The 11,214-nt window shown below is 34.8% G+C and overlaps 1 pseudogene; it reads left to right on the top strand.

Moving 5' to 3' along the window:
* The first annotated feature begins 10,479 nt into the window (after positions 1–10,479).
* LOC149252009 (uncharacterized) lies at positions 10,480–10,896 on the top strand (annotated as a pseudogene).
* Positions 10,897–11,214: the final 318 nt, after the last annotated feature.

Raw genomic sequence — 11,214 nt, 5'->3', positions numbered from 1 at the left:
GTCTTAGTTCTGGTAATTTAAATGTTGCATGAAGTATCATTGATAGACATGGCCCCAAATTTGATGAGTAGCCACAAGGAAGCATACTTATATGGGCATTGTGAGTAATACCCATAGTCATGGCTTGCAGGATTGCAAGGGTTTTTCCTCTGTCGCGCAAAGCCTTGTCCATCAAACATGTTCCCAATAAAGAGAAAAATTCTGAAAATTGATCCATGCACTTATTGCATTCAAGTGATGCACCATCTCCAAATAGCTGAATGATTTTTAGCGATTCTATTTGGAATTGATCACTGAAGGCATGAAGCAAGATAAGATCTAAAGTAGAGATGCTTGATAAGATTTCAATAATATAGTTCCTCGACTCCTGCATGAAACTCTTGGAATAATTGGGAAGTGGCTTAACCTGGATGTTTTGTGTTGCAATCTGGATACTCTTTGTGACTAAAGCATCATCTTTACCCACTAGTGCTTCGTTATTGATATATAATTTTCCTTTGCGATGTAGCCATACCATAAAAGATTAAAAATAATGCATTCAATAAGTCTACCATGAAAAAATTCAATAGAGCGTAACCCATATTTGACATACCTTGATGCATTGTTTACAGTCGACATAAATCATTCTTTCATGGCTCTAAAAAGAGCAACTCGATTAGCTAGTGGATTAAGACACATAGAATTCCCTTCCCAAAGGCCTCGAAAGAAATCAATAAAGAATTGTTCTTTCGAAATTGTACTAGGAGTAACAGAGCCTAACATAGGCAACAGGTAGGGATATGACACTTGTTTTGACCCATAGCAACCAGGTCTAAGAAAACACCATACTCGGGGTAATATGACTTTCTGAAGACGAGCAACCCTCCAAGCTTCCATAAACTTTCCTGTAAAGAACAACAACATATTCCACATAGAAGAATGACAAGTTGGATGCTTTCTTTAAATGGTCCAAGGACAATACTTGTTGGAATTTCATGTCGCCCTTGCTAAAAACTTGGGGAATGTACTTCACAAAACTCAACAACACTTGGTAGACAACCCTACGAACTCTACAACTTTGTGACTTCAAAATTCCCTGAAAGAATTTGTGAGTACAAAAAATCCTCTCTGCTGCTTTGATAGCTCTAGAACTTGCCTTTATAACATTCTTTAGATCAAGACCATTATAAAAACTTCCATTTTTAGAAGTTGACCTTTGTATATATGTCCCAATAAAAACATCAAGAAGAGATGATAATGCAAGCAAAGAGGATGACACAAAAATCTCATGCATTTCTTTCAATTCTTCTATTAGAGCTATTTTTTCATATATTGTTTATGGCATAAGCTTCAAGTTCTCATCCAAGTAGTGAAAAATCTCATTACCACGGAAAATCATAGCTTCTAATTTTTTCTCTTGGACTGGAAAGGCCACCTAGAAGCATCGCTTTGCAACTTTAGATAATTTTCTGGAGGGATCAAACTGACCTAAGTTTAGCCATATCGTGGACCAACACATATCCCAATAGTAAAAGAAAGATTAGCCATATCGTCATGTGCTACCTGCCAAACCTGCCTACTATTATCCTGCACAAGCCTTTTGTATTCAAATACCCATTGTGGTGCAATCTGACAGAGTTCACTAGCTGGAGTTTGTCTGAAAGATGTCAATGATTTGAGCTCTAGACCTTGTCCTGCCTGGGAATATGAATTTCTTCGAATCGAGGGATTCTCACCACAGAGGCTTGTCCAAGAAACACCATCATCATCATCATTGATCAAATTATTTGGGGATCCAGGCATACATGACTCTCGAAGAACAATGGCAAGAATAATGAATTTTATTACCCATCCTAATCTACATGCAATAGATGCAACACCCTCTTCATATCATTGGTCCATGTTGCAAACAAATCCCTAAGACCTTGAAATGGATTTTTGTTGCCTTCGGAGAGAACTCAATTTTTTGTGGCCATAGTGACTCCCTTTTTGAGATGGTCCATTCAACTTGTGACCCCATCTTCCCTTATGTTTCTCCTTACTCTCAACTGCATTCTTACCCCTATCAAAAATTGTGGTTGTGCTTTTAGACAGTTTGGAATATTGTTCCCCTATCTTAGATCCATAACTTATGTTTAGGACAAGTTTAGAGTTTCTATTATGTTAGATTTCCGCTCCCTATGAAAATCATAATGGTTGAGATGATAAGGGTTCTTACTTAATGCTCCATGGATAGAAAATTGAATTAGATCAAAGATTTGTAGGCTCGAATTTGTGACTTTCTCAGTCAGTTGTGGCAGTTTTGAAGTTTCCCCGATGGTAGAACTTGTAGTGAAAACCTTAATATCAGGATAAAACTCATGTCTTGTCACTTGACCATGCATTTTCCCATTCAAGTGAAATGTTACTTAATGCTCCATGGATAGAAAATTGAATTTGATCAAATATTTGTAGGCTCGAATTTTTGACTTTCTTAGTCAGTTGTGGCAGTTTAGAAGTTTCCCCGACAGTAGAACTGGTAGTGAAAACCTTAATATCAGGATAAAAATCATGTCTTGTCACTTGACCACACACTTTTCCATTCAGGTGAAATGTTTTCTAAGCATAGCTTTATGCAAAATCACCATTCACTATTCCTTTTCTCCCTTCAAATTCATTTTTCAAAGCTTCATCTGCCTCTCGATCCTCCACTATTGTCTCCCTTTTATCTATGCCTTCGATTGTGTGTGCTAAGTTTTTAGTTCTGAAATCATTTTTCCTCCTTGTTGCCTTTGATGATACCCATGCTTCCATAAGTTCTGTCATCTTTAGGAAAACATCACTATATTCATCGAATTTCTACGAGATTTTTTCTTGATTTGAAAACATTTTGGAGTTCCCTCCCCTTTCTTGATACTTCTTGGTTTGAGACACATTTCTAGCCAAGAAAATTAGCTCTGGTACCACTATAATATCCCACTTTAAAAATACTTCCAATTTGTCTCTAAAAATTTCTAAGTTTGAGTGTCTTTTTCAATGATGCTTTTCATCAAAAAGTTTGGTTATATGCTGCTGTAGGTGATACATTTATAATTTATGCCTTTGGGTTATGTATTTAGGACCTCACATGTTTCAACAAACCTTTAAGACAAACTTATATTTTTAGAAATTAAATTAATGTTGTCATACAACAATTTTTGCTCACATACTAGTTTATTCTCATTTGAAAACTTGAATAGACAATGAATAGATCATTGAGGTAGAACCTAGAGTGTAGTGGCAACCAATAATAAAGACACAAAAATAGATATCAATCCACCTTGAGTTACATCGCAACGATTATTTGAGGAAAAAGATATTGCCCAGGTGCAAAATATGAAACAAGAACTCCCAGGTACAATAGACCACTTAATCTAGTAGTTGATAATTGAGAATAATTAGTGGATTTTGTCACTAGAAAGAGACCACAGATACCCAAATGACCAGCAAAGGCTCACGTCCCAGCACAACTCCCAGTAGACACAAAAGCGAGCTTCTTTAGAGATCATATGCAGTCTCAACGCACAACAATATTATGGCATCCAAATAGTGGCTAAACTCGTCCAGGTTGGCAGCAAAATAACCTAGAAAGATGCATCAACATGTCCAACTTTGAAAAAGGAAAACCAAGCCCTTATGAACACATAACTCAAATCAACACGAAAATATGTATCTTGGCTTCCAGGGAAATAGAAATCATGCCACCCAGTTCCCAAAGCTTTGAACTAGTGAGGGAATGAGAAACTCGCTCTCGAGTATTTTATATATAACCATTTTTCCTTCCACCCATTTTTCACAACTTCCATAACCATTAGGTAGATGCATGTAACTTCGATGTTATTTCACTTGTTTAGTAAAATATTGCTAAGACTTTAAAATTGTTTATAATTTAATGAAAGTTGTAGAATTTATAACTTATAAAACTTCAAGGTCTAATTTTCTAAAGTCTAATTCTTTAAAGGTGCTAGCTCAATGGAAGAGCACCTGCTTTACAAGCAGGAGGTTGGTGGTTCGATTCCATCATCACCTGATATTGATATGGAATGACAACAATTAGTTTTTGGTGACATAGGCTCTTTTGACAATCACCAATGATCTTATGGTGATGGTCAACGAACGCCACGATATATATGCATCAACAGTGACAACCATGAAATGAACATCACTATAAATAGTTGTTGCTCATATAAAATGGTGAGGGTCAGTGTATGCCATTATAATAATTATTCGTGATGGATTTTGAATGTCACCACCTCACCTATACTTTTGGTGACACCACCTTGGGTGATGTTCAATTTTTTTGTAACGAAGGCCAAGATTCATCACCATTACTCATATGAAATGGTGATGGTCACTATCTGTCATTATAAATCATTATTGATGACGAACCTTGAATGTCACCACAACATCTAGACTTTTGGCGATGCCACCTTTGGTGATGTTCAATTTTTGGTGACAGAGGCTCTTTTGACCGTCACCAATGATCTTATGGTGACATTTTTTGACCCTCACCAATGTCCTTTTTTATTGTAGTGTAATATCGTGGTATGGAATCTACTAAGGTTAATGTGACACCCAAGGATAACCATCTTGTGATTATTTTCCCCACTTTTTGATATGTAAAGAACCAATATTCATACCTCTAGTCGTTAAATCTTAGCATAAATCCCAAGTATTTGAAATGAGTCCACTTGCTTGATTTCTCTTTCTAACATATCCTTCAAATCATTGAAAGAGATTGTAGACTTGTGTAAGTTTAATTTTATGCCCAATGCAACCCCAAATGAGTTTAGAGCTCTAATGAGGCTTCACATACTAGGCCTCTTTACTATATCCTGCACGAAATAGAATAGCATCATCCACCAATAGAAGGTTTTTAAACAATAGCATATGTAAATGTGTGAGTGATCAAAATAATAGCATTTGTTAATGGCTTATAAAGTTCCTTTGATTACCTTCTAGAATCGTTGAGGTCCTTGTTAATAATAAGAAACATTAAAGGATTCGAGGTACAAACTTGCATCGTAGTATCCTAGATGATTTGAAAAATATAAATCTTGACCCAATTGATAAATACATATAAAGATGATGAGCTTAGACAAACTTCAATCCAATTGACAAAACTCTAAATTAAAACTAGATCAAAGAATAATGAGCATTAATTACATCCAATTTCCCTATCAAAGGCTTTGGAAAAATCGAGCTTTATAATTGTAGCAAGGATTTTTGTAGTTTTCATGGTGTTGTTGAGAGGTTTGTCATTGATGTCAAAGCAAGGGTTAACCATGCTCAAAGCCAAACATGATGCTACAATTGATTAAGAGAGAAGAAAATTGGAATTTGTAGGTGAATACCACTTTGCAGAGTTTGTTAATCCATTTAGGTATTAATCTCTTGTTATGTGTTTTCCATATTCAAAAAATAGACATGGAGTTGGGTGTTGATGCCATATATCTTCTGAATCGATTAGTCTCCATACCTTTCCAAATGCACCCACACCTACGACTGGGTATTTTTATTTTTATTTTTATTTTTTATCACACTAGTTAAAAAGATAAAAACATAATAATAATAATAAATAAATAAATATTATTGTCACACACACAAACGCACGCATATATATAATTTGTTTTATTCTAAGTCGCACATGTTGCATCCCTAAGTTACAACTTTTGCAACCTCAAGCCACAATTGTTACAACTTTAACACACAATTGCTCCAACTCGATACAAAAAATTGTTTTATGGAACTGTTACTACAACCTTAAGTTAGAGCTATTATTCCCTTACTCAAATAAAAGAATTCTCATAGAAAGGTTGTTGCCATGTATCTATGCCTCAGTTTCACTATTGAAAAGGAATTGTCATGGATATATATATCTATATATATATATATATATATATATATATATATATATATATATATATATATATATATATATATATATATATATATATATATATAATATGTTTTATTCTAAGTCATAAGCGTTGCATCTCCAATTCACATCTCCTACAACCTCAAACCAAAATTGTTACAACTTTAACACACATTTATTGAAACTAAATGCCAACCATTGTTTTATGAAATTGTTATGTTTTGACTCAAATAAAAGAATTCCTGTACAAAGGTTGTTGCCATGTATCTATGCCACAACTTCAGTATTGACAAAGACTTGTCAGGTATAATGATATATATTGATATATATATATATATATATATATATATATATATATATATATATATATATATATATATATATATATATATATATATATATATATATATATATATACACTATTTTATTCTAAGTCGTAGATGCTGCATCCCTAAGTCGCAACTCCTACAACCTCAAGCCACAATTGTTGCAACTTTAACGCACAATTGTTGCACTTGGATACAAGTAACTTATTTATGGAACCATTGCTACAGCCTTAAGTTACAACTACTATTCCCTTACTAAAATAAAAGAATTATCGTATAAATGTTGTTTCTGTGTACCTATGCCTCAACTTCAATATTGAAAAGGAATTTTTCAGGTATAATGATATCTTAATATAAATGTTTTCTTGTATATATATATATATATATATTATTCCAAGTAGTAGATGCTACATCCCCAAGTCATAGCTCATGCAACCTTAAGCATCAATTGTTGCAACTTTAACACATAGTCACTCCAACAAGATACAAGGGATTATTTTATGGAACCGCTGCTACAACCTTAAGTTATAGTTGTTTTTCCCTTACTCAAATAAAAGAGTTCTCATATAAAGGTTGGTTTCCATGTATCTATGCCTCAACTTCAATATTGACAAAGGCTTGTTAGGTATAATGATCTCTTAATTCCCCATTATTTTCAAAGTGACTATGATTGATTGTAAAGCCCACCCTTTTCCTCTCACCATACATTCCACTATCTTAGAAATCAATTACAGGGAAATCAATTACAGGGAGGGGATTCAGGCACTCATTGAATTTCAAACTTTTATGGTGTAATTTTTATGGTCGTGAATCATCTCATTCTAGTTACTCCCTTAAAGTGTCATTTTGAAGCAGTTTGTGTAAATCATTCTAAAAAATAACATTAGAGGCAATTTTTTTTTTTTTTTTGGAAGACCATTCTTATAAGTATTTTCATAAACTTTAACAACAATGTTGGCATCAATGACTAATAGGACTTTTTTTATTCTCTAAGAAAACTCCATTCCACTATACATTAGGTGATGTTTTGAACTACATTTAATCTTATATGTGCTTGAGTTAACGAAGAGTTTTATTTAGAGCCTCTGAATATCTAGATGGAAGCTCGTTCATTTTTTTTTAATTTCCAATGGTGTCGTTCTTATAATGTTGCTTCCTTCAAAATTCCCTTGGCCTTCCAATGTCCTAGTGTAAGCCTTCAGACACCCATTCTGACGGCACAAACGTCCCAACTATGGGAGGTTCGTTGTAATATATTTTAAAAAATTTATGATGACATCATTCTTTTGACCCCCTTTCTGATGGTAGAAACATCGCAACCATGGTAGGTTTGTCGTAATATCTTTCCGAAAATTTTGCAGCATTGTCGATCTTCCGACTCACATTTGGACAACACAAACATCATAACGATCGCAAATTTGTCAGAAAATATTTCGGTAAAATTCTCACTGACGACAATCTTCTAATGCAATTTTTGACAACATAGTATGTTGTCACAATGGGAAAATTTTCAGAAAAAGTTGACTTTCAGCAGGTCATCTGACGATGGTTTGCAACAAATATATACGAGCATTTATCAAACTTTCATCAAAATGTTAGATGAGTACATTCAAAGAACAAATTTCAGACAGTTGATGATTACTATCATCATAATTTTGATGAAAAAGAAGATGTTGAAATTACAACTGCACTGAAAATGATGTTTCCTCAAATCTCCTTTTTCGTTATAGTGACGAAACATCTCTGCAAAAATGACAAAGTGTCATCGTAAATTGGGTCAATATTTAGTAGTGTGAGATTGGAAACAAGGGTTGATGAATCCCAATTTTGGAGGGCCTCAATAGGCCATAATTCAAACTCATGTACAAAATTTTCCCTCTACAACAATGCAACCATTGACATCATCACTCCTTGACCACAACTACTTGCTTACCTTATTTATATCCCCAATAATGGTAAGGCATCCCAACTAGGCCATGGTAGTGGGCTTACAACTTACCCAACTTACTCCTTGTCTTCCTTAGATTGCCATGATATTCACTTGAGATTACAGAAGACCTTAAACAAAGAACATACTATTATACATATTGAAGATCTCAATGAGGAAATTCTGAATAAAGAAATGGAACCGGTTCAGTCTCTAGATACCTCAAGAATAAACCAAGTTCACCAAGAACCATGGGTTCCTCCTTACCTAGAAAGATTGTACCTAGAGAAACAAATTAGTCATCCTGAATTTGATCTTCAAGGTGAGCTTACAAATATGTGTGTTGGCATATCATTATTCCAAGAAATCAATGATATCCCTACTTAGTCGAAATTGGTAAGGGAGTTGTTTCTAAGGAAGCCCAATAGAAAAGGAAAGGATCCTCAAACTGTTCACGTTATGGGAAAGCTATCATACCTTATGATGGGGGAGTTATCATGACAAAATACTCAAACCCTAGGAGCCTAGTAGTTAATGTGTAGATCAACCATACTCTCATCGCAATCACATCGATTGACCTTAGGGATTCCATCAATGTTATGATTCATGAAACCATTGAATCTCTAGGACTTTTTGATCTCAGGAAGACCCCCATAGTGCTATAAATTGTTGATAGATCAACTATCAAACTAGAAGTAATCTTGGAAGATGTAGTGATCGTAGTATATTCATGGGGATATCCCACCGACTTCATGGTCCTTCAATCCAAGTCTCCTATGGTAGGATATCCTTTAATCTTGGTAAGACCATGCTTGGCCACTGTAGATGCTTATATTAGCTATAGGTTTGGTAACATGATCATTTCCCATGGGATCTCAACAAAACAACTTCCCTATATCCTCCCACCAATATAAATCTTGAAACATCACTTAGGTTGATGGAGAAGAGAGTAATAAGGAGGAAGTTTCTCATTTAACATAATTTGTGGAATTCAAAGAAATCAAATTTACATTAAAAACAATCATCTAGAATAAATGGAAATTGTAGAATATTTAACCTCTTACAGAATTAAATAAATATTATATGAATCAATGAAAACTAAATATAGTAATGATTCCAAAGGAAACGTCAATCACAAGACTTGGGTGTCTTGAGTGTTGACTAAGGTTTTGTTCAATCTAGCAAGGATTTCAAAGGCAATGTCGATCAGGCTATTATGATATGTGAATAGGTTTCACTCAAGTGTTAGAAATAAAGATAACGTGAGAGAAGATAATTATAATAACAATAACACATTAAATAGATTTCAACCTTGGAAAGGTAAACTCAAAAAACGAGCTTATAGATTTATTATTATTATTATTATTAAAGATAAAGTGAGAGAAAATTATTATAGCAACAATAACCCATAAAACATGGTTCAACTCGAGATCCCTATGACTTAAACGAAAGCATGCTTTGGCATGAAGCAACCCCTGGAAAACCCAAACTGAGAAAAACTAGCTACTATTATTATTATTATTATATGGCTTAAATGCAATCATGTGCCCTCTACCACAAATTACAATGGGAAATCCCTAACTCTTTTAATAGACTCCATGACATGTAATCCATGGAATTTAATACCACTCTCCACCAAAACTATAGGCATAAACCATGAGTCTAAAGTACTCTGCAACATATTACAATGTAGAATCCTCAAGAATTTTAAACCTATTAAAAGACTTTATCACATATAATTCATGCACTCTAATATCATAAGGCATCAAAACCATCACCTTGAACTTAATAGCTTTGACTCTTTCACCAAGTCAAATTTACGATTTTCTTATCCAATGACCCAAGAAAAGTTCCCACTAAGATAATATGCACCTTTTACCCATATGTCTAAGGAGTCAAAATCATATTACCAATTTGAATCCGGTTGAGAAGATTACCCACTAAGAGAATATGCACCTTTTACCCATATGTCAAGGAGTCAAAATCATAGGACCAATTTGAATCCGGTTAAGAAGATTACCCTCCCTCGGAACTATGGGAACAAACCACCGCAGCAACCAAAAATTAGCTGCGGTCCTAACCGATTGATCTCGTAGTAACCCAAGGGTCCTAAATAATCGCCGTTACATGGCAGCCACCTGTGTCGGCCGCAAATATGGAAGAGTACCAGCCGTGATCGTTACTTTTTCCATTCATATGAATTCCTCTCTCTATATAAATATTGTAACGAAATCTCGCTACTATCATCCAATCTTTTTCACTCCATCGCAATCTCAGAGCAATCCAATCTTTTTCACTTTATGGTGCCTATTTGTCCAGTTGCTCAGATCATGGATCAATCAACCACGCCGATGGCCGAGGAAGTATGCAATAATAATAACAATGATATTGTCAAATTGCAGAGCTGCGATGGCAAAATATTTCCAATGGAAACAGAGGTCGCATCGACTTCAGATATCATAAAGAGAATGATGGGGGACTTGGGCACCAACATTACCATTCCTCTGCCTCTCGTTTCTGCCAAGATTCTGCGTCGCGTTATTCAATATTGCAGATACCATGTTCTTGATGCCGTCAAAACATGGGATGAGGAGTTCGTGAAAGCTCTTGTAGAAGATCGCGCCATACTGTTTGAAGTTACAAAGGCTGCCCACTACCTGGTGGTCACAAATCTTTTGGACTTGATGTGTCAAACTATTGCCGATATGTTGAAAGGGAAAACCGTTGAACAGATGCGTGAGCTTTTCAACATTCCGAATGAAAATTAATCGTTAAATCACTCTGCAATGACAGAGTACTTTGCTTTCTGCAATTTGGATTGGTTCGTTTGAACCTGAATTTGATAGCATGTCATTAGGTTTAGATTCGCTGCAAACGGTTAAGTGTGAAACGAAATTCAGGGAGGATTTTAGATTAGATCTTTTAGATCTCGAGGATTCTAGATCTTTCTACAGTACCATTAGTTTCTAGAATCACAGTCAAGATTTTAGATCCTCCTACACTACCAGTGGTTTCTAGATCATTCCAGATCTGAATCACACATAGGATTTTAGATCCCTCTTCTCCCTCTATAAATTTATTATTTC

This window comes from Pinus tabuliformis, chromosome 7 (genome assembly GCF_031772625.1).
Source record: "Pinus tabuliformis cultivar Carrire ecotype Pingquan chromosome 7, CPIR1, whole genome shotgun sequence".
NCBI classification, from domain to species: Eukaryota; Viridiplantae; Streptophyta; class Pinopsida; order Pinales; family Pinaceae; genus Pinus; species Pinus tabuliformis.
Note: the sequence above shows the minus strand (reverse complement) of the source record. Positions and strands in the feature narration are given on the sequence as shown.